A 22,540-nucleotide genomic window follows, 5' to 3' on the forward strand; every position below is an offset into this window, starting at 1 on the left:
GAGGAGAGCTAATAAACTAGATGAACGAATACTGAGCCAAAGCAAAGTTGACAGCCTGGGAAGCAACCTGGACCATCACAGACACCAATGCAAAGTCCAGCACTTGGGTCCAAATGACAATTTTCAGGAGCACAGCAGATGAGGGACTCAGTGTAAGCATCTGGGAAAAAGTCATGTGCTGTAAAAGGCAACCTCAAGGTGTGTAAAGGATGCCAAGCAAGTGAAATTGGGGATGTTCGAATAGAGAGGCAACAGATCCACTCTGGGCAGCTGTCACTGGGGGCTCATGCTGCATTTCCTGCACCACATCTGACAGATAGTGATTGTACTGAGGAGGCAGGTTAGGAGGGTGGGGCTGAATGGAGCCTTGAAATGTCCCATGAGTCTCACTGGTGAAGTGTTAATTGGTTGAACTTATTCCTTTACAACTAGGGGAAAGCTCAGCTAGCAGTCCATGGGTGATTAAAACATGATTATCTCACAGAACAAGATGTCTGGAGGGAGGCCATCCTGGAGTGAGCAGCAATGGCTTAATGATACCATTCGAGGCCCAGGCATCTTGTAGATTTGCTTTGCATTCTTGGTATGATGGCTTCTTACGTCTGTCACCTTATGATACCAAGCTGATCGCCAGGGTATCACACATCCCACAACCACGCTCCAGGCAAGGAGGAATGGGGAGAGGCAGAGCTGAGCCAGCAATCTCTTCTCAAACATACTACCCTTCTACCAGGAAGCCAAAACTTGTCCAAACATTCCTTAGCAGGCTCCCCTTATATTTCATTGGCCTGATTGTGTCATGTGGCTGTCCCTTTGGATCTTTAGTTTCAAAGACTAACATGACCTGGGGCTGGGGAAGAGATATCTTTCTTTGAGCATATTTCTGCCCATCTCATAACTTAAAAAAATTGGCATTCTTTTAGCTCAGAAGAACGAGGTGTGAGGAGTGGCTGCTGAGTGGGCAACCAAGCAGAACTGCCATTGGGTATAGCTTCCTTTTGAAACATGAGACGATATTTCTTCTTGGTATGCAGAAAAGAGTTTGTTTATGAGGCTCCAGACACAAAATTTGGGCAAGTGTTGTGTCATTTGGTAGGAGTTACAAGGAAGCCAATTTTTTAGTCCTACTGGAGTCAAGATTTTCTGATAACTATAGTTCTCCAGAAACAGAAGCTGTTGATTCTAAGGAGAAATGAAGTAGAATTAGCACCCACCTGGTAGGGACAGAGTAAGGGGGCTTCTTGTACCAGCTGAGGGTTGTGGAAGGTAGGAAGAGAAGACGGGCATTTACACTGACCTGTGAGTTCCCTTCCAACCCAGAGAGCCTATGATTCGAGTAATTAGTTTTTCCCCTTTGAATGTTCATTAGACAATTATGCTAATTGGAGATAATGTTTCTACTAAGTGAGGTGTAATTTCAAGTTGAACAGTATTTTTTATATTTAGCATCATGTTGTGAGATGCAGGGTTGGCCATGGACTTGCATTTATATTTTATTTGTAACTGTTACTTTTTATAAGGACAAAGAAAGGAAGGGCATATTTCCTTCAAGTTCGGTTATGGATAATGTGTACCCTGTCCTACTAACTGGCATTGCAAGTGCCGACTCCTGTGGTCCCATAAATATTGTTGGTATTGCCACAGAGATGCACAGTATCAGTGGGGCAGAGCCATCTTTCTTCCTCCTTTGATATTTTATACCCAAGAGAAAAGCAGCAACCTCATATAGATCAGGGTACCAAAAAGAAAAGGAATCCAACCTACTAAAAGGACTTGCTAAAGTTTCTCTCTGAATGAGAGATTTCTAGCGGTTTCCAGTATTCATGGCAAACACTACCTCTTGTCTAAAGCTTCAAAATTTTGGACATTATTCTTCATGTCTTTGCTGTCCTTACTACAAAGCAGGAATGGACTTGAAAGAGACACCTTAGGCATCCCCTCCTCTTGGCGACCTGCCTAGTGACACTCTGCAGTACCGCCTGAGGTGGTCCCAACAGTCCAGCTTGTGTTAGAGGACCTTACCCTCTCCCAGGCGTTGAGGGTGGGACCATGAGTGTTCATCTGACCAATCGGGTTCTCTCTCAGGAAATGTAGAATTGAGACACAGAGTAGCTATTCAGTTTCTGTTAAATGATTGGTCGTATAAATAGAGTGGGTCACCACCACAGTCTGAGAGGCACAAAGAGAGACCATGTGGCCCAAGAGAGAGGACGAGGCCTTGTCTGCTATGGCCAGCAATGCTGTCTGGCTCCAGCCAGTCTCCATCCAAGGCCCCAACATTCTTAACCTCCTATTCTGTGCCACAATCCAGAGTCCATCCTGTTATTCCTTCCCCATTTAAGCTGTTTTGCATGGATTTTTGTTATTTATAGGAGCCTAAGAGAGATCTGATACTTAGAAATGCCTAACTGAAAGCTAATGTGAATTTAAAAAGAACTTTAATTTTTTCAAAATACAAAATTATGTTAATTAAAAAAATACACACACACACACACACACATATATATATATATTCAAAGAAAGAGAGAAAAAAGAGAAATGTATATCTCCAAATGTGAAAATTCCCACAATACTACCTCTTAGAGATAACTGCTCTCAATAGGTTAGAGGTGAGGGAAGGACAGGTATTGGCCAGCAAGTATTAAACTTTGTTGGTTCTTTGGTTCTTTTTTCTTTTTTTTAGAGGGCTGCACTCATGGCATATGGAGGTTCTCAGGCTAGGGGTCGAATCGGAGCTATAGCTTCTGGCCTACACCACAGCCACAGCAATGCCTGATCCAAACTGTGTCTGTGACCTACACCACAGCTCATGGCAACGCCAGATCGTTAATCCACTGAGCAAGGCCAGGGATTGAACCTGTGTCCTCATGGATACCAGTCAGGTTTGTTACCACTGAGCCACAATGGGAATTTTTTTTTTTGACCTTTATTGATTCTTAATGAACACATATTGCTTTAACTCATTGAGTCCTTTCCACGAGAGACCATGGGTTGGGACTATTCCTATCCTTGTTCTAGAGATGAGGAAACTTAGACAGAGAGGTTAACTGGGGAAACAGGATTTGAACCCAGGCAGTCAAGCTCCAGAGCCTGGGCTCTCCATGAAAGTGTTGGGCAGGGACTCCTCTGAGACTTGGCTGAGAATGGATCCACTTCCAAGCTCATATGGTTGTTGGAAGTTCCCTGTGAGTTCTCGGATTGAGGGCCTTGGATCCTTACTGGCTGTTGGCCAGAGGCCACCCCTGAGTTCCTTTCCATGTGGGCCTCCCTGTAGGACAGCTCTCAACATGATAGCTGGCTTTGTCAAAGGAGCACAGGTGACACTACTAGAAAGATGGAGATTACTATCTCATGTAACCTAAACATGAGGTGTATCTTACCACTTTTGTCGTGATCTATTGGATGGCAAAGTCTCAGACTAGCCTACATTCAGGGGAGGGGATGACACAAGTGTGTGAATTCTAGGAGCCAGAGATCATTGAGGGTCATTCTTAGTGTCTGACTCTCACATGGCTCTTATTTTTAACTTTCATATTTTTGACAAATCTCTGGTAATGGCTGGATTGGAGCAGTTGGCTGGGGGTAAGGCCAAGATGACACCTTGAATTGGAGACAGCCAGGCTCAAACTCAGGGCAGGGATGGCCTGATCCCCACTCCCTAATGCAGGAGGAGGAGCTGGACCAGAGAGAGAAGCATGGGTCTGCTCACCTCTCCTTGCCCCTAAGCTGCTGGTTTCCCACCTGGAAGCTCAGGGAAGGGCCTAGGAGATGGCATGAGCAAGCAATTCAAGGTCTAGGAGAACTTGGGCTCTTCTTCACTTCCCTGCCCTCTAGAAAACATGGCGCAAGGGATGGCCTTCGTAGGGAGGTGTGAGTCAGAGATGGAGAGAGATGGGAGGTGTTGGCTGAAGGTCTTCTCCACGCATGTGCATAGCAGAGGGAAGAGGTTTCTTCCCTGAAATAGGTCCTGGCTTTTATCACTAGACATGCATTTGGATGTCGTTCTGTCAGAACACAGGGATCTGATTCATCCACTTTTATGGCTGCTTAGCATTCTACCACACGGGCAGCCTGATAGAACTTGAGCTCTGGGTCTTTGGAGGCCATCCCACCTTTGTCTGAAGTCCATCATTTGTGGAGGACCTGGTGGGCTGTGTCATCATGGAAGTGTGCTCTAAATATAAGCATCCTCAAAATAGTCTTTCCAAGTGTGGTGCATATGTACATTCCAAGGACTCCCAAAGGGGACCTCCGAGGCCTTCCATTAACAAGGATGGCTCCCAGCTGTCTTTGTGGAGGTCCTGGGCCACTGAAGGAAATGTAGCCAAGCTAAGACCTGCTGCTCCTCAGAGGGCAGAGGAACATTAGAAGAGACAGGTGTATGAAGCCCTGGCTGACATCCCTGTATTAGCTCATCTCTCTTCAAATGAAAGGAGGTGTTATTTCCTTTCGAGCAATTTCACCTTTTGCCCCACTTGCTTCTGTTTGACGTTTGGCTGGCTCTTTCACTGTGCACACTACCATTAGAGATGTCTGTTTCATGCATGCCACGCTGATAACAGGGTGCAAATAATATTCTTTCATTTCCCCTTCACTTTATTTAGAGTTTTAATAAATAACCTTTTCCCTCTTCTTTCCCCCTCTACAAAATCCAAAATCATATAATGTGTTTTCTGCATACAGCTCAATTCCCTTTCACGGCTCTCCTGTTCATTTCAAGAGGTTATAGTTTTAGCTTAATGATTAGTAACAATGGTCTCTGAGTTTCCATTGTGGCTCAGTGGGTTAAGAACCTGACATAGTCTTTGTGAGGATGCGGGCTTGATCCCTGGCCTCACTCAGTGGGTTAAGGGTCTGGTGTTGCTGCAAGATGCAGCAAGGGCCATAATCCGGCATTGCTGTGGCTGTGGTGTAGGCTGGCAGCTATAGCTCTGATTCCACCCCTAGCCTAGGAACTTCCATATGCCACAGCCATAAAAAGAAAAAAAAAATTCCTTATTTACTGAGGTTTTAGTGTGCACTAGGTCCTGTGCTCAATGCTTTTTTAAGAGAAAGTGACAGCCCTGTAAGATACTTTTGTCATCCCCATTCTATAGAGAAGGCAACCCAGGCTGAGAGAGGAGCTCACTCAAGGTCACCTAGTCAGAAAGTGCTTGTATCTGAAGCTGCCCCTCTTAGAAATCCCAAACACTTTTTTTTTTGATTGTTTTTGTCTTTTTAGGGCCATGCCAGAGGCACATAGAGGTTCTAGGCTAGGGGTTAAATCAGAGCTACAGCTGCCAGCTTATACGACAACCACAGCAACTCAGGATCTGAGCTGCATTTGCAACCTACACCACAGCTCACGGCAACGCCGGATCCTTAATCCACTGAGCAAGGCCAGGGATCAAATCCACGACCTCATGGATACTGGTCGGATTTGTTAACCACTGAGCCACAAATTCCAATCCCAAACTCTTAAACCCTTTACTGTGCAGAATTATTGCCCTAACTCCTCTAAAGTTTCACAATGGATCCCACTAAGAACAAAGTTATTCAGCTTCTCAGGAGGACAAGGAGAAATTGGAGAGCCTCCAGGGAAGGTCCTGGAAAGTGATTAAAAGGATGAGAGTAAGACTGGTGAGAAGGCTCAGAGGAATAAGAGCAATTTAATTTGGAGAAATAAATTCTAGGGGCTAAATTAATGGCATAACGCTGATGTCTTCATGAGAATCGATTAAAATTCTTTAAAAACAGGAACCAGTCTGCTAGTTTTATTACACAATGTCAAAGGAAGGATTTAATTTTTTTTTTTTTGTCCTCTTTAGGGCCATACCTTTGGTGTATGGAAGTTTCCACCCTAGGGCTCTAATCAGAGCTGTATCTGCCAGCCTACACCACAGCCATAGCAATGAGGGATTCGAGCCACGTCTTCGACCTATAGTGGAGCTCACAGTAATGCTGGATCCTTAATCCCTGAGCGAGGCCAGGGATCGAATCCACATCCTCATGGATACTAGTTGGATTCATTACTGCTTATCCATCTCGGGAGCTCACTGAAATATTATTTTATTTAATGAAATCAACAAATCCTTAGTAAGCAGCTATAATGGCCCAGATATAGAGTGTACAGGACCAGCAGGGCCCCTCCTCTGAAAGGACTCTTCATTTTGGTGATGGGAATGGAGATGTGGAGGCACCAGCTATGAACCAGGAAACCGTACATGAACAGAATCCTTCTAGCCAATGATAAAGGCTGTGAAGACACCAGGACAGGAGGATGGGGAAGCCAGTGTCTGCAAAGCAGCTTCTCTAAGGAGAGGACCTTTGAAGGTCCTAGGTTGTGGGGGGCACCTGAGACCTTAAAGCCATGTGAAGTTCTGGGAACAGAGTGGTCCAGGAAGAGAGGAATGTGAGGAGAGAGTGAGTTTGACAAATGCAAGGAACAGAAAGCAGGAAGGAAGGGTGGTGGTGGAGAATAGTGGGCATTCCCCTGAGAGATCATGTTGGACCCTCATCATGAGGGGCCACAGGAAGAAGTTGAGCAGAGAAGTCACATGTGTGGAGGAACCCTCCCAGATGGATGGTAGGGAAAAGATTATAGGAGGTCAGAGTGAGAGATGCTGTGGCAGCTTGGACTAGGGTTGAGGTAGGGGAGGTTGAGAGAAGTAGACCTTTTGGATCTTTTGGATCTTGTGTTAGCATGGATAGGAAATCATGGTGAATGAGATGTGGGGAAGGGGCAGAGATAAGAGGAAGAGAAGACTCAGGCACAGCCAGCAGATTTTTGAAAAGAAGAATCAACTATTAATTTTGTTTTCATTTTACTAAGAGAAGGACGTTTTTAGGGTACCTTGCTTGGAAGTTTTCAGCTGACATTCCTGTACCATCTCTTCTGGGTACCATTTTGGATCTCTGCATATTTTCTAGGGAGAGGATCCACATCTCTCATCTGTTTCTTAGAAGGGAAAACCTTGCCTCCCCACCTCCTAGCAATGGAAAGGCTGAGCCTGACCCAGGCCAAGTTCTCCCCACCCCACCTCATTTTGTGAGCAGGGAAGCTGAAGCTTAGAGAGCCATTTGCACAGTCATACCCCATCTGGTTCTTGGCAGAGTCTGAAGTCTCCTGACTCTTCTGCCAGGGTTCTCTCTACTGTACGAGCTGTCTCAAGGCACAGGGGCCAGAGGTTTGGACAAGCAATTATTCTACTCCTTCTATCCTGGCCTAACAGGAGGTCCTTGCTATTAGAGGTCACTTCTCAGACTTGGCTGCCTTGGCTCTAGCCATGCCTGTTCCTACCCTCTGGCTGAACGAAAATTTAAGGAGTTCTGTATATAAAAAGTGTCCCTAATGTTCAAGTGTCTATGAAATGCAAGTAAGATCAAGGTGTGACTGGAACATAAATTAGGCAGCAGTGAGGTATGTGTGTCGATCTATTTTGGGGTGCAAATCACTATGGTTTTGGGCCTGTGGGAGGGTGGTAAGCTCCTGCAGGAAGGTTCCCTAAATATTTTTTCAGTAAGTCCTGAATGATAGTCTATCGGACAGGATCTTGAACAGAAATCTCAGTAGTAATAATACTGCTATATACCTTTTAAAATCAGGAGTTAGAGTATTCACCTAGGTGAAATTAATTCATGTTTCTTTTCAGTTTTGGCTTTCTGCAATTCAGGCACACTTTATGGGTCAGTCTCTGAAGGTCAGCTAAAGGAAACAGATTCTCCTTTTTTCTCTAAAAAAAGTTCCTTAAAAAAAAAAAAAGAAGTGTGTATTAGGAAGACAAAACTATGATGTTTCTAAAAGTGTGGATTGATAAAATGGAGACTTCCTCTGGGAAATTTTCAAATGAAAATTTATTATTATTATTTTGCTTTTTAGGGCCATACCTGTGGCATATTTATTAAGGTCCCAGGCTAGGGGTCGAATCAGAGCTGCAGGTGCTGGCCTACACCACGGCCACAGTAACATGGGCTCCAAGTCACATCTGTGACCTACCACAGCTCTTGGCAATGACGGATTCTTAACCCACTGAGTGAGGCTGAGGATTGAACCCACATCCTCATGGATGATAGTTGGGTTTGTAACCCACTGAGCCACAACGGGAACTCCCTTAAATGAAAAATTTAAAATCTTTTAATGACATTTTCTGTAGCCTAAAGAGAAAATGCACAAAACAATGAAAGTATTACAAGTATAATAATCCCTACCCAGAAGCTTAATGTGTGTGGTGAGAATTTAGACAGTGTCTGCAGCCATGTTTCTTGTGGACTCATAACTGCCTCAAGACCTTAGGCTGTTTTATAGTATGGTTCACTCTTATGTAAACCAAAACTGCTAAGAATTTCTAGGTCAGGGAAATGTCTTCTCAACCAAATTTACTCCACTAGAATTTTTGGATGTCCTTTTTGTGTTGTGGTAGGTAGTTTGTCTCAAAGAGGTCTCTCTTTAAAGGAACATGTTATTTGGGAAATGCTATCACAGGTAACAACGAAGTATATGATCAAGTTGGCTGGGTGATGAGTGGTTTTGGTAAAGATCTGAGGGAATGAGCCATACAACAAATACATTTTGATGAGTTACAGGAGGGAAGAAAAATTCTGAGGCTAGGGGACTGCCTGGGGTAGGGAATCTTCAGCAGTGAGGAACACTGACGTGGCTATTTGGAGTAATGGAGACAAGCTAATCTCCTGGTCTGGTCAAAGTTTGCCTGCCTGCAACTTAGTTTTCTTTGAAAGTACATGGAAACTTGAGGATAGACAGTTTGCTTTAAGCTTCAGGCATGCGGTTCATGACCCCCATGGAGGGTGAGTTAGGCCCTTACTGTTCAAATGGTGAAGTCTGGGTCTCCAGCTGGGTGGCATTCTTGCAGGCAAGGCCTTGCCAAGCATCTAGAATTCAGTGACCTCCAAAAAATGGAGCCACTTCCTCTCAGAAAAAGATTGTTATCCTCACTTGGGTCCTGGAGAGGAGCTAGACTATATCCATTTCTCCCTTTTTAGCTTAGCTAGCCAAGATGTAGAACTGTGATCATTGAATCAGCAAAGTACATTCTGGGAGTGAAATGTTTACTATGTAAAAGTGAATTCACCTCTAAAAGGGGATAGTTTCACTCATTCTCAGAGCTTGTCTGGTTTCCTTGGATGCCCTAGCCACAAAACACTGGGAAAATATATTATACTCTTAGAATCTTCAGCTAATGCTTCTTGACTATCAGTCTAGGCTGAAGAAATGCTGCTCAGAGAGCTTAACAGCTTGTCCAAACTAGAAACAAATGAAACTTAGGTGTGAATTCAGGTCCATCTGGCTATAAAACTAACCACATTTCTACTGTCCCATACTTGATAAGAGCAAATTTTGCTAAGTTGGTATCTATGATGGAGGCAGCACAGGAAGATGTTTCTGGCACCTGGGGAGTGAGGAATTCCTTTTCATTCTCTTTTTGTCTCAAAAATCCAAAGTTCACTACGTCAGTGGTGGGTAATCTGGGGAAGGTCCTTTCTTTACACAGCCCACATCTCTTCAGGTAGATGGTAGAACCAGATCCCCTCTTAGGACCCTGCTGGCCTTAATGTTTGTCTGACCAGAGGAGAGCCATTGGACCATTTTTGGCTGTATGTTAGATATGGGTTGGGTTTGCCTTTGTGTCACAGATTGGCCAGGTGGCCACCGAATCAGTTTCCTCTTCTTAGGCACATAGTTGAACTGTATCTCCCAGCTCCCTTGCACTGTGTGGGCTCATGTGACCAAGTTCTCATCAGTGAATGCAAGGAGAGACTGATGTGCATTTTGGGGTCACGGCGGCTAAGAGCAGTTACGCCTTGTCCAGCTCACTTTTCCCTTTCCATGACAACCTTGGAGATGGTGTGGTGTGGACCGCAGCATTCCCAAGATGGAAGAAGTGTGGATTCCTGAGTCATTGCTTGGTGGCGAGGTGCCAGGGGAGCCACTCAACCAGAACAGCTCTGCATTAGACTTTGTAGGAGTGAAAAATACAACTTAATGTTAAGCCAAATACAACTTTAAATATCTCAATGTCAAGATATTTGGGATAGCTTGTCATAGCAGCTGTTGTTAATTACTTTGACAATGTGGCCATCCAGTGTCCATTTCTCTTCCAGAGGGAAATAGCATCACTCTGTCCATATGCTCCAGAGGATACATAAGTATATGTTGGTCACAGGCCTGACCAATCAGAGCCTTGCATTCCCCCAGCGAGAGTGACTGGTTTAAAAATGAGCATTGGAGCCAAGCAGAGTCTTTCTGCTAGATTTTGGAGTTGTGATTAGATGCTGAGTGCTACCACATGAGGGGAGCATTCACTGGCTTAGAGGAGAATAGAGCCAAGAGACAAGGAGAGCAAGATTGGGATGATCTGGTTAAGTCCCTGAGTTCAATCACACTTGATCTGTCCAAGGTTATTTCAGTTGCTAAAGCCCATGATTTCTCTTCCTCTTTTGATTACAGTATCTCCAGGTTTTTGGGTTTTTTTGTTTGTTTGTTTGTTTTGTTTTTTTGTCACTTGTTACCAAAAGATATTGACTTATACAGGCAGTAAAGATAAGGAGTGCCAATTTTCTACATTTTCTAAGTTGTCCATCTTTATTCACTCAGTTCCAGAATGAATGAGTGAATATATGGCCACATAGAGGTTGGAGTCATGAGGAGAATAAACTGCTATTCAGCCAAAACACTAGGGCCATTGGAGAAAGGCCTAGGAGTTATAGCTTCCAAGATGTTTTTCTATATAACATTTAAAAATGCGGTGTATTAGAACAAATGACTAGAAATTTAACTCACATAATGAGTATGTATTGTAATACAGGATGTACAAATGCAAAACCTGTAAATTATTTGATGGGCTTCTTTGACAATCAGCAGTGGTCTAGCCTGAATTCTTTCTGAATGCTGAAGTTCAATTATCCTTGCAGGAGTGATTGTACCATTATAGTTAGGCTTGGTTTGGAAGCTTTAGTAATTCTCAGAGAAGAAAAAATGGTCTTTACAGAAAAAACTAGGTGCATTTCAATAAGTATTTTCAATATTGAGTTTTCTTTGGTCCATTTTCAAATTTGTATGAATTGTGATACTTCCTTACCCATCAAATTCAGAATAAATGAATGAATAAATGAACAGTAGAGTTGCATCATTTAGGGCTGAAAACTCAACTCATACTGGTTACGTGGAGGGCCCTACAAAACTGAGAGCTCCAGAAGATTGGATGTGAAGTCAGTATTGATCCAGATAAAAACACACAATCTGCCAAGATCCATTTTTCCCAGTTCCTCATATTTACCTCATGGAGCAGTGTCTTCATCTGTAGGCTTCACACAGCAGTCTTGACAGGCCACCTTCCCCTTGGGCAGCAGCAAGATGGCTGTAGAATACCTCACCAAAAAAAAACATATATAGGTTGCCAGTAAGCATATAGAAAAATGCTCCACAGGATACATCATCAGAGAAATGCCAATTAAAATAATAGTGAGATACAACTACATACCTATTAGAATGGCCAAAATCTGAAACACTGACAACACCAAATTCTGGCCAGGATGCAGTGAAACTACTTTGTATAACATTATAACAGTGGATACATATCACTGTACACTTGTCCAAACCCACAGAATTTTCATCAGGAATGAACCCTCATGTAAACTATGGATTTTGTGCAGTGATGATGAGATGTTAGTGTGGGTTCACTGATGGTAACAAAGGTACTTCTCTGGTGGGGGATATTGATAGTGGGGGCAGTGTGGAAGTATGGGACAAGGGGTATATAGGAAATCTCTGTTTCTTCCTCTCAGTTTTGCTGTGAGCTGAAAACTAGCCTTAAAAAAAAATCTTTAAAAAAAGATTCGGAGTTTTGCAATGCACTCTCGAGGCTGAGTGCTAGGTCTCTTGGACTAGCTTTTGCAGAGGAAGAGAAATCATTTCTTTGCTGGAAAGACTCAGTGGTGTCTCCTCATGCATTTGTGTTTCACTGGCTAAGCACTGTTGCCAGAGGGTCAGGAGTACAGGTTGGCCTAAGCCAATGTGGGGTTTCAGCCTCACCTAAAACACGTGGTTGGGCACAAAGGAAGATGGTTTCCCTGAAAGATGGTGAATGAGTGATGGGTAGCAAAGAATAGATGTTTTCTGTAAACAGGAAGTTAATTTTCTTCTCTGAACCTGAACATCCCTTTTTCTCAAAATTTTGTAGCATTTCTCTGAAGAGCCATTTAATTTTTGGTCCATTAAACTGGTCCCAAAGGGATGCAGAAATTCCACAATAAATATTACCGAAAGACCACTGTTAAAAGTAACACTAGTTTTAACATTAAGTCCCCGTACTTTAGTGACTGAACACAACTGAGGTTGGTTCTTGCTCCTCTTAAAGTGTTGGATTGGCAAGTGGTTTATCACACTCTGATTCAGAGACCTGGATTTCTTTTTTTTTTTTTTTTTAAGATTTTTATTTTTTCTGTTATAGTTGATTTACAATGTCCTGTCAATTTCTGCTGTACAGCAAAGTGACCCAGGTTTCTTCTGTCTTATGCCTCAGCCAAGGCCTTTGAAATCTTCACTTCCAGGTAATATGTGGGAAAAAGAGTAGATCTCTGCCTGTAGGAGTTGGGCACTTCTGCTCACATTCTGTTGGGCAGAACTCAGTCTTAAGGCTACACCTTAACTGCAAGGGAAACAGAGCAATATGGCCTAATATAGCTGAAAGTCCAGGGGAAAAAATGCAATAAGGAAGAAAAGGAAGGAAGGAAGGACATAAAAGAAATCCCATTCACCTAGTGCATGTGCTGATAAAGAAAAAAAAAATGTTTCCCCTTTTCTCAGGGCAGCACCTGCGGCATATAGAAATTTCCAGACTAGGGGTTGAATCAGAGCTGCAGCTGCTAGCCTATACCACAGCCACAGCAATGGCAGCACTGAGTTCTCTGCAACCTACACCACAGCTCATGGCACCGCTGGATCCTTAACCCACTGAGTGAGGCCAGGGATCAAACCTGTATCCTCATGGATGCTAGTCAGGTTCGTTACTGCTGAGCCACAACAGGATCTCCAAGAAAATCTTTATCTAAATTAACTTTCCGCTGTGGTACAGTGGGTTAAGAATCTGGCATTGCCACAGCTGCAATGCAGATTCAGATTCAGTCCCTAGCCTGGGAATTTTCATATGTGGCGAGTGTGGAGAACAGCTGTAGGTTACATGGCACAAGCATGCTAACACACTACATAAAATCTTTAAAAGTTGATTCATATGGAGCTGACATGCACAAATGGCCACTTCACATAGTTCAACCTAATTACAATTCAACACGAAATTTAGGAAATTGTGAAGCCGAAAACATACTGCAAGTATCTCCCATTGAATATTTGGAAATCTTTTTTTTGATGCACATATCTTTTTTATTAAAGTATAGTTGATTTACAATCTCATGCCAGTTTCTGCCATACAGCAAACTGACCCAGTCATAATACACATACATTCTTTTTTGGGGGGTGGGGATTTTTATTTCTGAAATAACTTTTCTGAGATACAATTTACATGATAAATTGCTGGCATTTTAGGTGAATAGCTCGGTGGCTTTTAATAACTTTATTACATTTTTTGATGAGGAAAATGTTCAGGGAAGGAGGTCTTTACTACCACTAGACAGAGGGAGTATCAAGGGAATGTCTGGAAACTTCTGTAAAATGATTTCTTTTCCTTTGAGTGAATTAATAGTGAAGAAAGAATTTTGTCCAAAACAGATTAATGCTTCAGTCTGCTTAACCAGAACAGAGGTGACTTAAGCCTTTGAGTAGCAAGACTAGTGTAGGCTCAAAAAAAAAAAAAAAGAGTAGTGTAGGCTCTAAGAACAGGTTCCTGATAAACCACATGCATAATGGTTAAGAGCTTGGGCTTTGGTGTCACAGAGATCTGAAGTCGAGTTCCGGCTCTGCTACTTTCAATCCATGTTCACTTGGGGATCCTGAGCCTCAGTGTTCTCTTCTGCAAAATGGGACTAATAACAGCACCTATTTGTTAGGGTTAGTATGAAGATTAAAAGAGATAATGCATGAAAGCACTTTGTACAATGATGGGTACATAGGAGGTGCTTAATTCTGATTAGCTTCTATTATTAGTTATTTATTATCCATTAGGAAAATATTCATTCTTGGAGAATCTCTGGTTTTACACAGTATATACCACTGAATGGCTTCTGAAGAAATCATGCTCAACTTGACTTTGGCAGCTTTTTTAAAATTTACCATCCCATTATTTTTTATAAGATATTTTGAATTCCCTGTAGAAGCAAGAACCATAGTAACAAGCTTTCGGCTTCATTTTGCTTCTGAGATGATCATTAATGGAGTTATTTTGATACTTTTTTTTTCTTTTACAAGACAGCCTTAAGCTGTAACTACAAATGCTTTTTCAAAATTCCCTGATTTATTTTTCTTTTCAGCCAAACTCTTATGTCTTTGTCTTCATATGTTTTTGAGGAATGGATGATGTTGTCTTTAGATGTTCTCAACCATCCTGGGCACATTAAAATCTACCCCATGGCTTTCATCAAGTGGAACTCAAGAAGAGGAAATCCAAGAAAAGCTTTGCTTCTGGAAACATACATGCACCTGCTAGGGGACTAGTGTTAGAGAAATTTACAAAGTCAGCCTCTGATTATAAAGATTCTTCCTTAAGGAGAAAAATGGGAAAAAAAAAAAAAGCACAAGAGAAACATGCATTTACTTCAAAGAATTCCTGTCTGATTGAGTGAAGAAAAAGTAGCCTCACTGCTTTGATCCTTTCATTGAGAGAAACAACATGAAAAGAAAAAAGAAAACAAGGCTCAAAATATGGGCTTTTGTTGAGAGCATCATTAGACGTGTGTACTGGCTGCAGCAAACACACATTGTAGCTCTTGAGCATTCAGGGAGGCCTCGCCAGCTTCTGCCTGGAAGGCCAGCTCGTTGATTCTGGACCACTCTTTTTCCAGGTGAGGGAGCAGGGGCCATAAATCTCAAAACTCCTTGACCTGTAGTGAGTTTAGCCTTTAGAAATTATTGGGTTTTTTTTCAAGGCTTTCTTTTGTTTACCTTTGGTAAACACTGTCTGATTCTTTTTTCTCCTTGAAGAGAAAAGCTCTTCAAAAAGCTGATGAAAAGCCTTTTTGCACATCAGCTTCTTCAAAACAACATTGTGATGAGTTAAGTGCAAACAAATCAGGATCAGACGAATTACATTTTCCCTTAAAATACAGAGCTGAGCAGATTTAAGGTGGTTGGGGAAGTGTTTTGTAAAAGTGCTCTTCAAATCCAGAATACTGAGTGGCAGTCAGTGTGGACAGAATTTGCCTTTCTATACTTGTGGTATTTTTCAAGCAGTATGCATGGCCTCAGTCCCTTATAGGTAAACCATCAAATGTTGATGAATGTGTGATGTTGATTTTTTTCTGCATTGAGGAAATTCCCAACCTTGAATAGACAGAATAGAAAACTGAGTGCACGGCTACTGCTTGCTGTAAGGAGGTAGAAGGTACAATTTAATAGGAACCTGGCACCAAAGAAAGATTGAGAAATTTGGGAATTGCATGAGATTTTTGCGTAAGAAAATGGTCATGGCATGACACAGCTCTACTCAAACAGTTGTAACTTGTGAAAGCTGAAACTCAAGGGTTCCTCTAGAACTGGGTGCCCATTGCCTGGAACAGAGCTGGTCCAACCACAAATCATTAATTGCCACATGAAAGAAAGACTGAATAAATTGGTCATACAGCAGCAAAGGGGGATAATATTAGTCAGGGACTTCCAGAGAAAAATAATCAATAGGATATATATTTATATATAAAATATATTTTATTGGAGTTCCCATTGTGGTGCAGCAGAAATGAATCTAATAACCATGAAGATACGGGTTCAGTCCCTGGCCTCACTCCGTGGGTTGGGGATCCAGAGTTGCCATGAGCTGTGTTGGAGGTCGCAGACATGGCTTGGATCTGGTGTTGCATGTGGCATGGCCAGGCAGCTGTAGCTTTGATTTGACCTCTAGCCTGGGAACTACCATATGCCGCAGGTGCAGCCCTGAAAAGCAAATAAATTCTATTATAAAAAGAGATTTATATAATTGCTCATGCAATTATGGAGGCTGAGAAGTCCCGCCATCTGCCATCTGCCTTCTGCAGGCTGAAGACCCAGGAAAGCCAGTGGCAAAGTTCTGAGAACGAGGGGAGCTGAGGTGTAAATCCCAGTTCAACACCAGGAGAAGATGAGACGAGGTGTCCCAGCTCAAGCAGTGAGGCAGAGGGAGAAAAAAGGGTGGGGAGGGGAATTCCTTCTTCCTCTGCCTTTTTTTTCTATCCACGTCACTAACAGATTAGTTGATGCCCAATCACACAGCGGTGGGGATGTGGGGGCTGAAAGGCAAGCTACTTTACTGAGTCTACCAATTCAAACACTAATCCCATCCAGAAACACCCTCACAGACACACTCAGAAATAATATTTAATCTGGATACTCCACAGTCAGTCAATACATGAAATTAACTGTCACAGTGATCAAGAGACTGTTAAGAGGTCTACTCTTAACAAAAGGCCAGAAAACCAAAAGGCTAAGAACATTTATTTTGAGCAAGAGTGATCCCTGTCTTTTCTAGAATCTTCTCCTTTCTTGCTTTACCTCTTCTTTTAGCCTGGAATCTCATTGAGGGCAGAGTATACATCTAACTTGGTTTTTCCCTCCCCTAGAGAGACTGGCACATGACATGTGAGACTAAACGATTCTCAACCCATGACAGAATCTAGGCCATCATCATCTTCATCATCATCTTTTATTCCTCCCTTTTTGCTTTCATATCATGTCAGGATAGTTGCTGAATTCTAGCAATGTTCATGGGCACAGTCCCATCAGAGGTGCACATTTGTGCTGTCTGCTGTGATTAGGATTTACAGAGTGATCTGCATTGGCCCCTCTTTTCTAGCTCTTGCCAGTGGCTCTGTTGGTTCTCCAGGCACATCGTTAGGGATGGGCAGCTTTAGACACAGTGAGGAGACATGCCTCAGGAAACAAAAGCTAGTGTTTATGAATTAAATGACTTGGCAAAAATAAATAATTCAAACAAAAGCTAATTTTAAAAAAGTGGGACAAAAATTACATTGTATTTCATTGGAATGCTCTTCATTGACCCTACTGTGGTCAACATTTTCAGTGGAGAATGCCCCAATTGTTAAATATCATGTTCATCCCTTATTGCTCTTCATAAAGTAGCAAAGAACTGATGGTGAGAACAACCTTCCCATCCCACTGATGTCAGTGCAAAGAAAGATGATATTTTGCTACAACAGTTCTTGTCTTTGAAATGAGCCACAAAGGCATTTATTTCATCATTTCCGACTCTTTCCTGGTTTTCAGAGCTCCTCTCTTTTCTCTCTCTGGCTTCTTCTATCAAAACCATGCAGTTGAGATTCATGGAGTCCTGGAGCCAGCTCTTTTGCTTTCAGATAACTCTTCTGGATGAACGTGGGTGAATAAATTCAAATAGCTCAATGGCTTACTCAAAGCTGCTTTGAGCCTGTTCTGAAATGAACAATGGCTGGGGCCTTTTTCTTTTAAATATTTAAAAATTAAATATTTAAAATTTTAAATATTTAAAAATTTTAAAATTTCTATTGTTTTTATTCGTGGGGCCTTATAAAAGAAAAATGATCTGTGAGCCACACCTTTACCTCCGCCAAAGTGTGGAGTTTTACTATTTCCATTACAATATTACTAAATGTATATTGCAGAAAAAGAGATATAAGTTTATGTTTGTAAATTTCTAAATGATAGGAGAAAAAATAAATCTACAGATTACATTAAAACCAAACAATAAAACTCACAATAACAATATAAATGTGAAAGATATCATTTTCTGGGCAAAAATCACTGCTCATAACAAGATACTGACCACCTTGGTTTTGGGGAGTTTCTTGGCACAAACACAGCCCTTCTGTATTATGTTCAACTTGGTTCTTTACTCCCTAGCCTTTGACAAAATCATGCCATTGGGTGCCAAGATAAATGTAGCCACAAATGCTAATTTGTCCTTTAGCACCGCTTTGTATAGGTTGGGGTTGGGCGTCCAGGTAATACGGAATACTATGCTTCTATTAATATTTTTTAAATCATCAACCTGAAAACCCAAAATTAAGAATTCCCCTTTAGAAAGTTCACATATAACCTTAAATTCATTCCAGTGATCCGGTAAGTCTGAGTTTAAACTATTTAACTCAAGCTTAGAATGAAAAGGTTTTGATTATAACACAATGACACTTTTTTAGGATGATTCTGTACTGTTATGAGGACTTCATTATCATTTACCAAATGGGGAATGAATTTTTCAACAGGAGCATTAAAGGCCTTTGAATGAATCCAAGCTCTCTTTTCCTTTCTTTGTCTATACAATCAGTATAGTCATGGTTACGGGGCAGTAACAAACAACCCCCAAATGCAGTGGCTTAAAGTGCATTTTCCCAGTGCTGGCTGCAAATGGGTCTCTGCTCATTGCGGTCCCCTAAGAACTCAGGCTGATGGAAGTTTGACATTGACATTTGCTTCCACCATCTCCCTGGCTAGGGAACAGGATGTAATGACTTATGATTAGCTCTCTAAACTTTGACCGAGAAGACACACATTATTTCTATGCATAAACAATTGGCCACAGAAAGTTATGTGGTCATCCCCATTTCAAAGAAGTATATTCCTACCATGTGCTCACAGAGGACAGAACCAGAATGATTACGCCTAGCCCTAGTTTCTGCTACCTCTTCATCATTTCTCTCTCTCATTACAGAGTCAGGACCTACAGGGGGAGATATTGCCTCTGATGTTTCTGTTAGGTTGTCTGGCTTTGCCATCAAAAAATACCCCTGCCATCTTAGAAAGCAAATGATAATATGAAATAATAAAGTCTTTTTATTACTTTGGGGAAAAAAAAAGAAGTACATAGTTGAGCAAAGATGGAACAAAAAAGTAAATTTTATATTTAAAGGAAATAAAAATGGTACCATCTTATTTCTTGGAATAAATCTTATCTCTAATGACTCTGACAGCAGGAAGGTAAGATTTGGAATTTGAATTCTGTATAGATACTGGTCAGCAAACAGGGTGCCCAAATCCTTTGGGGTCCATGGACCATTTAGGGGTGCTTGGTAATTATGATATTTTTGGTGACTGTAGTTATAGAGTAAAAAAATCTCCACGAGTATTTAGTATTTTCGCTTTGTATTTTATTTTTAAGTGGCAGTGGAGATCAAGGATAATTATGCATGTCGTTTGTATTTAAATAAGGCATGTGAGTGGAAATATCACTTAATTTTCCTCTCAGAAATCAGTTTCAATCGAGATGCTGAAATGTGCCATTAAGAGTACCTCATGCTATGATAATTAAATATTATGTTTTCCAAAGATGCTAAATGATATCTCCTGAGGGTCTCAAAATTTGCAAGTGTCTCTATTTTATGTAATGGGACTTTGAAACAAACAAGAACAACTATTTTATAAACTGAGAATTTAAAATGAAAGGTGGACATACTCATGCTCTCAAGATATTTTATTGTAAGACCAAGGATAAATCCTTAACTGTCTGGATACAGTGAATAAAGACTAGAAATATTTCTCTTTTCTAATAGACCATGTTAGGTATGCTACTTATAAATTTTATTTTGGCTATCACATTAAAAAAATGAAAGTAGCCTCTTTTGTGTTAAGTGGTATAAATTTAGGTGGAAAACACAGTTATATTGTCTCTAACATCTAATTATAAAGAATATTTGTTGGGAGTTCCCCTCGTGGTGCAGTGGTTAATGAATCTGACTAAGAACCATGAGGGTGCAAGTTCGATCCCTGGCCTTGCTCAGTGGGTTAGGGATCCGACGTTGCCATGAGCTGTGGTGTAGGTTGCAGACACAGTTTTGATCCCGAATTGCTGTGGCTCTGGCTTAGGCTGGAGGCTATAGTTCAATTGGAGCCAATTGAGTGGGGTGAAAGGGAGAGATGGGAAGAACTTTGGTCCTTGACCACATTGTTGTGTCACTAAATCAAGCCTGAGTTACCTCTAAACTTCTTATAATGTGATATAATAAATATTCTCATTGTTCAAGCCAATTTGAGCCAGAATTTTCTGATACTTCCTCCCAAAAGTTTCTTGCTAGATAAATCCTGTGCCTAAGGATTTTTTGCCTTTATCCCAAGAACATTGTTCTGAAATTTGAGTCCAGAGTGCATAAAATTCTGAGAAAAAGTCTGCCAGACAGGACCTGGTACATGGCTTGGCACCACCACCGCCCAAAATATTCAAATGGTAAATGAAAGCCTAGAAAATGGAATTCCTTATACATGGTCCCAATGGAGTTAAGTGCCTTTGAGCTCACAGACACATACATACACACACACTCTTAAGGGAAGAACTGGTAAGAAAAACACTGTTCAATGTTTGCCCTTAGGTAGGGAGATTATTTCAAGGTTTTTAATTCTGTTTGGTTGAGCTCTTTATGTTCGTCAGTATTTCTTGTTTTTTTTCCTGCAAATTTTTTTTGTTGGTCTTTTTAGGGCCTCACCCATGGCATATGGAGGTTACCAGGCTGGGGGCTGAATCAGAGCTACAGCTGCCTCCGGGCTACGCCACAGCCACAGCAACTTGGGATTCCAGCAGTGTCTGTGAACTTCCCCACAACTCATGGCAATGCCAGATCCTTAACCCACTGAGTGAGGCCAGGAATCAAACCTGCATCCTCCTGGTTTCCAGTTAGATCATCTCCACTGAGCCACAATGGGGAACTCCAACAAATATATGTATTTTAATAATATGCACAATAATTATTTTATGTATTCTTTGTCCCTTCTAGGACCTCCATGGCATATGGAGGTTCTCAGGCTAGGGGTCTAATCGGAGCTATAGCAATGCAGGATCTGAGCCACATCTGTGTCCTACACCACAGCTCAGGGCAACACCAGATCCTTAACCCACTGAGCAAGGACAGGAATCGAACCAGCATCCTCTTCGAGACTAGTTGGGTTCAGTGACCCCTGAGCCACAATGGGAATGCCTACCTAAAGAAATCTCAATTCTTCTAGGAAATGGGGGGTAGATTTTGGATAGGCGCCCGATGTTAAGGAGAAAAAAAAAGGCCCCTAATAGTGTCTGCCTACCGTAGTCATGTTCTAGACTTACTTTGCACTACGTTCTTGCACCTCTTTTGATTCCACTTTCTAATGAGGTGGTCATATTCTCTACCTCAGGGCCTTTGCACATGCTATTTCCAATGCCTGGGCTTCTCTCCTCTTCCCTCCTCTCCTCTTTTTTCTTAGTTAACACCTACTCATCCTTCAAAGGTCAGGTCAGTGCTCACTCTGACTAGGTCAAACCGCTTCTTCCTCTCCTTTATAGCACTTGTTTGTGTTTAGTCTCTAGTGAATAGCGTATTTTAGCTAGCATTTGTTCACTTACCACTAACTCTAGGCTCCCTCAGGGCACGTTAACACACCAGTTTATTTCCAGGGCCTAACACAGTGCCTGAAATGTGCAATGTGCTCAATACATAATTTCTAATGGAAAAAAATGAAGCTAATTTTAAACAGAGGTTAGATGTCAGTATATCAGGATGAAATCTAATGTTCAAAATATAAAGTAAGTGCTTATTTATATTTATTTATGTTTATTTCAAGTGTTTTCTTATGTAGAGTAATAAAGATAGTTCTTTATAGTTGACACCCTAGAGGAGGTATTCCGAATGAGAAGGGAGAGGGGGAAGAGGATGTGGTGGCTGTTTGCAATAGCAGGTGGCGAAATGAAAACTTACATGATTGTGGTAGTTGCATGGGAGATCCCAGGTTTAAGCACTATGAGACAACTGCTAATGGTTTAGGACAGAAGGTAACACCATAACCCCTTCCCCTGGGTTGCTTTGTCACCTGATGAATCTTTTTTTCTCTATAAGAAAATACATAACATTGAACATGGATTATAATGAGAAATGAGAATATAGTTAAGATAAGGAGTTTCTTGTGGGTAGTATTTTTCTGTTTTATCTAATGAAAAAATATAGGTGTTTTGTTAAGAAATTAAAGAGTTTGTTTTGAACCTTTAATATATGTGAAGACTATTCTTTACTAGAAGGCTAATAACTCACTAGGTTTCAAAGTATTAATACCAATCTTCTATCAATAAAAATATTTAAAATGATCAAGGAAGGAATATATACAAGTCCATTTTATTCAGAAAAATCATTGGTTAATAATTTCCTCTATGTTTAAACACTCTTTGTATTATTTTAATGTCTGCCTACTCTCTCATGTCTGAACATCCTACATCTAACCTTAAATTATTGAGAAATTTCACTTTTCCCCATCTCTTGCTATGTAAATAATGCCCAGATGACCATCTCAGCACAGATTCACATTCCAGCTTATGTCCTCCAAACAGATCCTCAGAAATAGTGTTCCTGGGATCTCTACTTTCAATATTTAGCTTTGAAATCTGTCTGTGAATTCAGTGCTCTAAAAGTGTGTTGACTTATTGCAGTTCTGAAATCAGAGAAAAACAAGCAGTGGGGA

This window comes from Phacochoerus africanus, chromosome 1 (genome assembly GCF_016906955.1).
Source record: "Phacochoerus africanus isolate WHEZ1 chromosome 1, ROS_Pafr_v1, whole genome shotgun sequence".
Taxonomy (NCBI): Eukaryota; Metazoa; Chordata; class Mammalia; order Artiodactyla; family Suidae; genus Phacochoerus; species Phacochoerus africanus.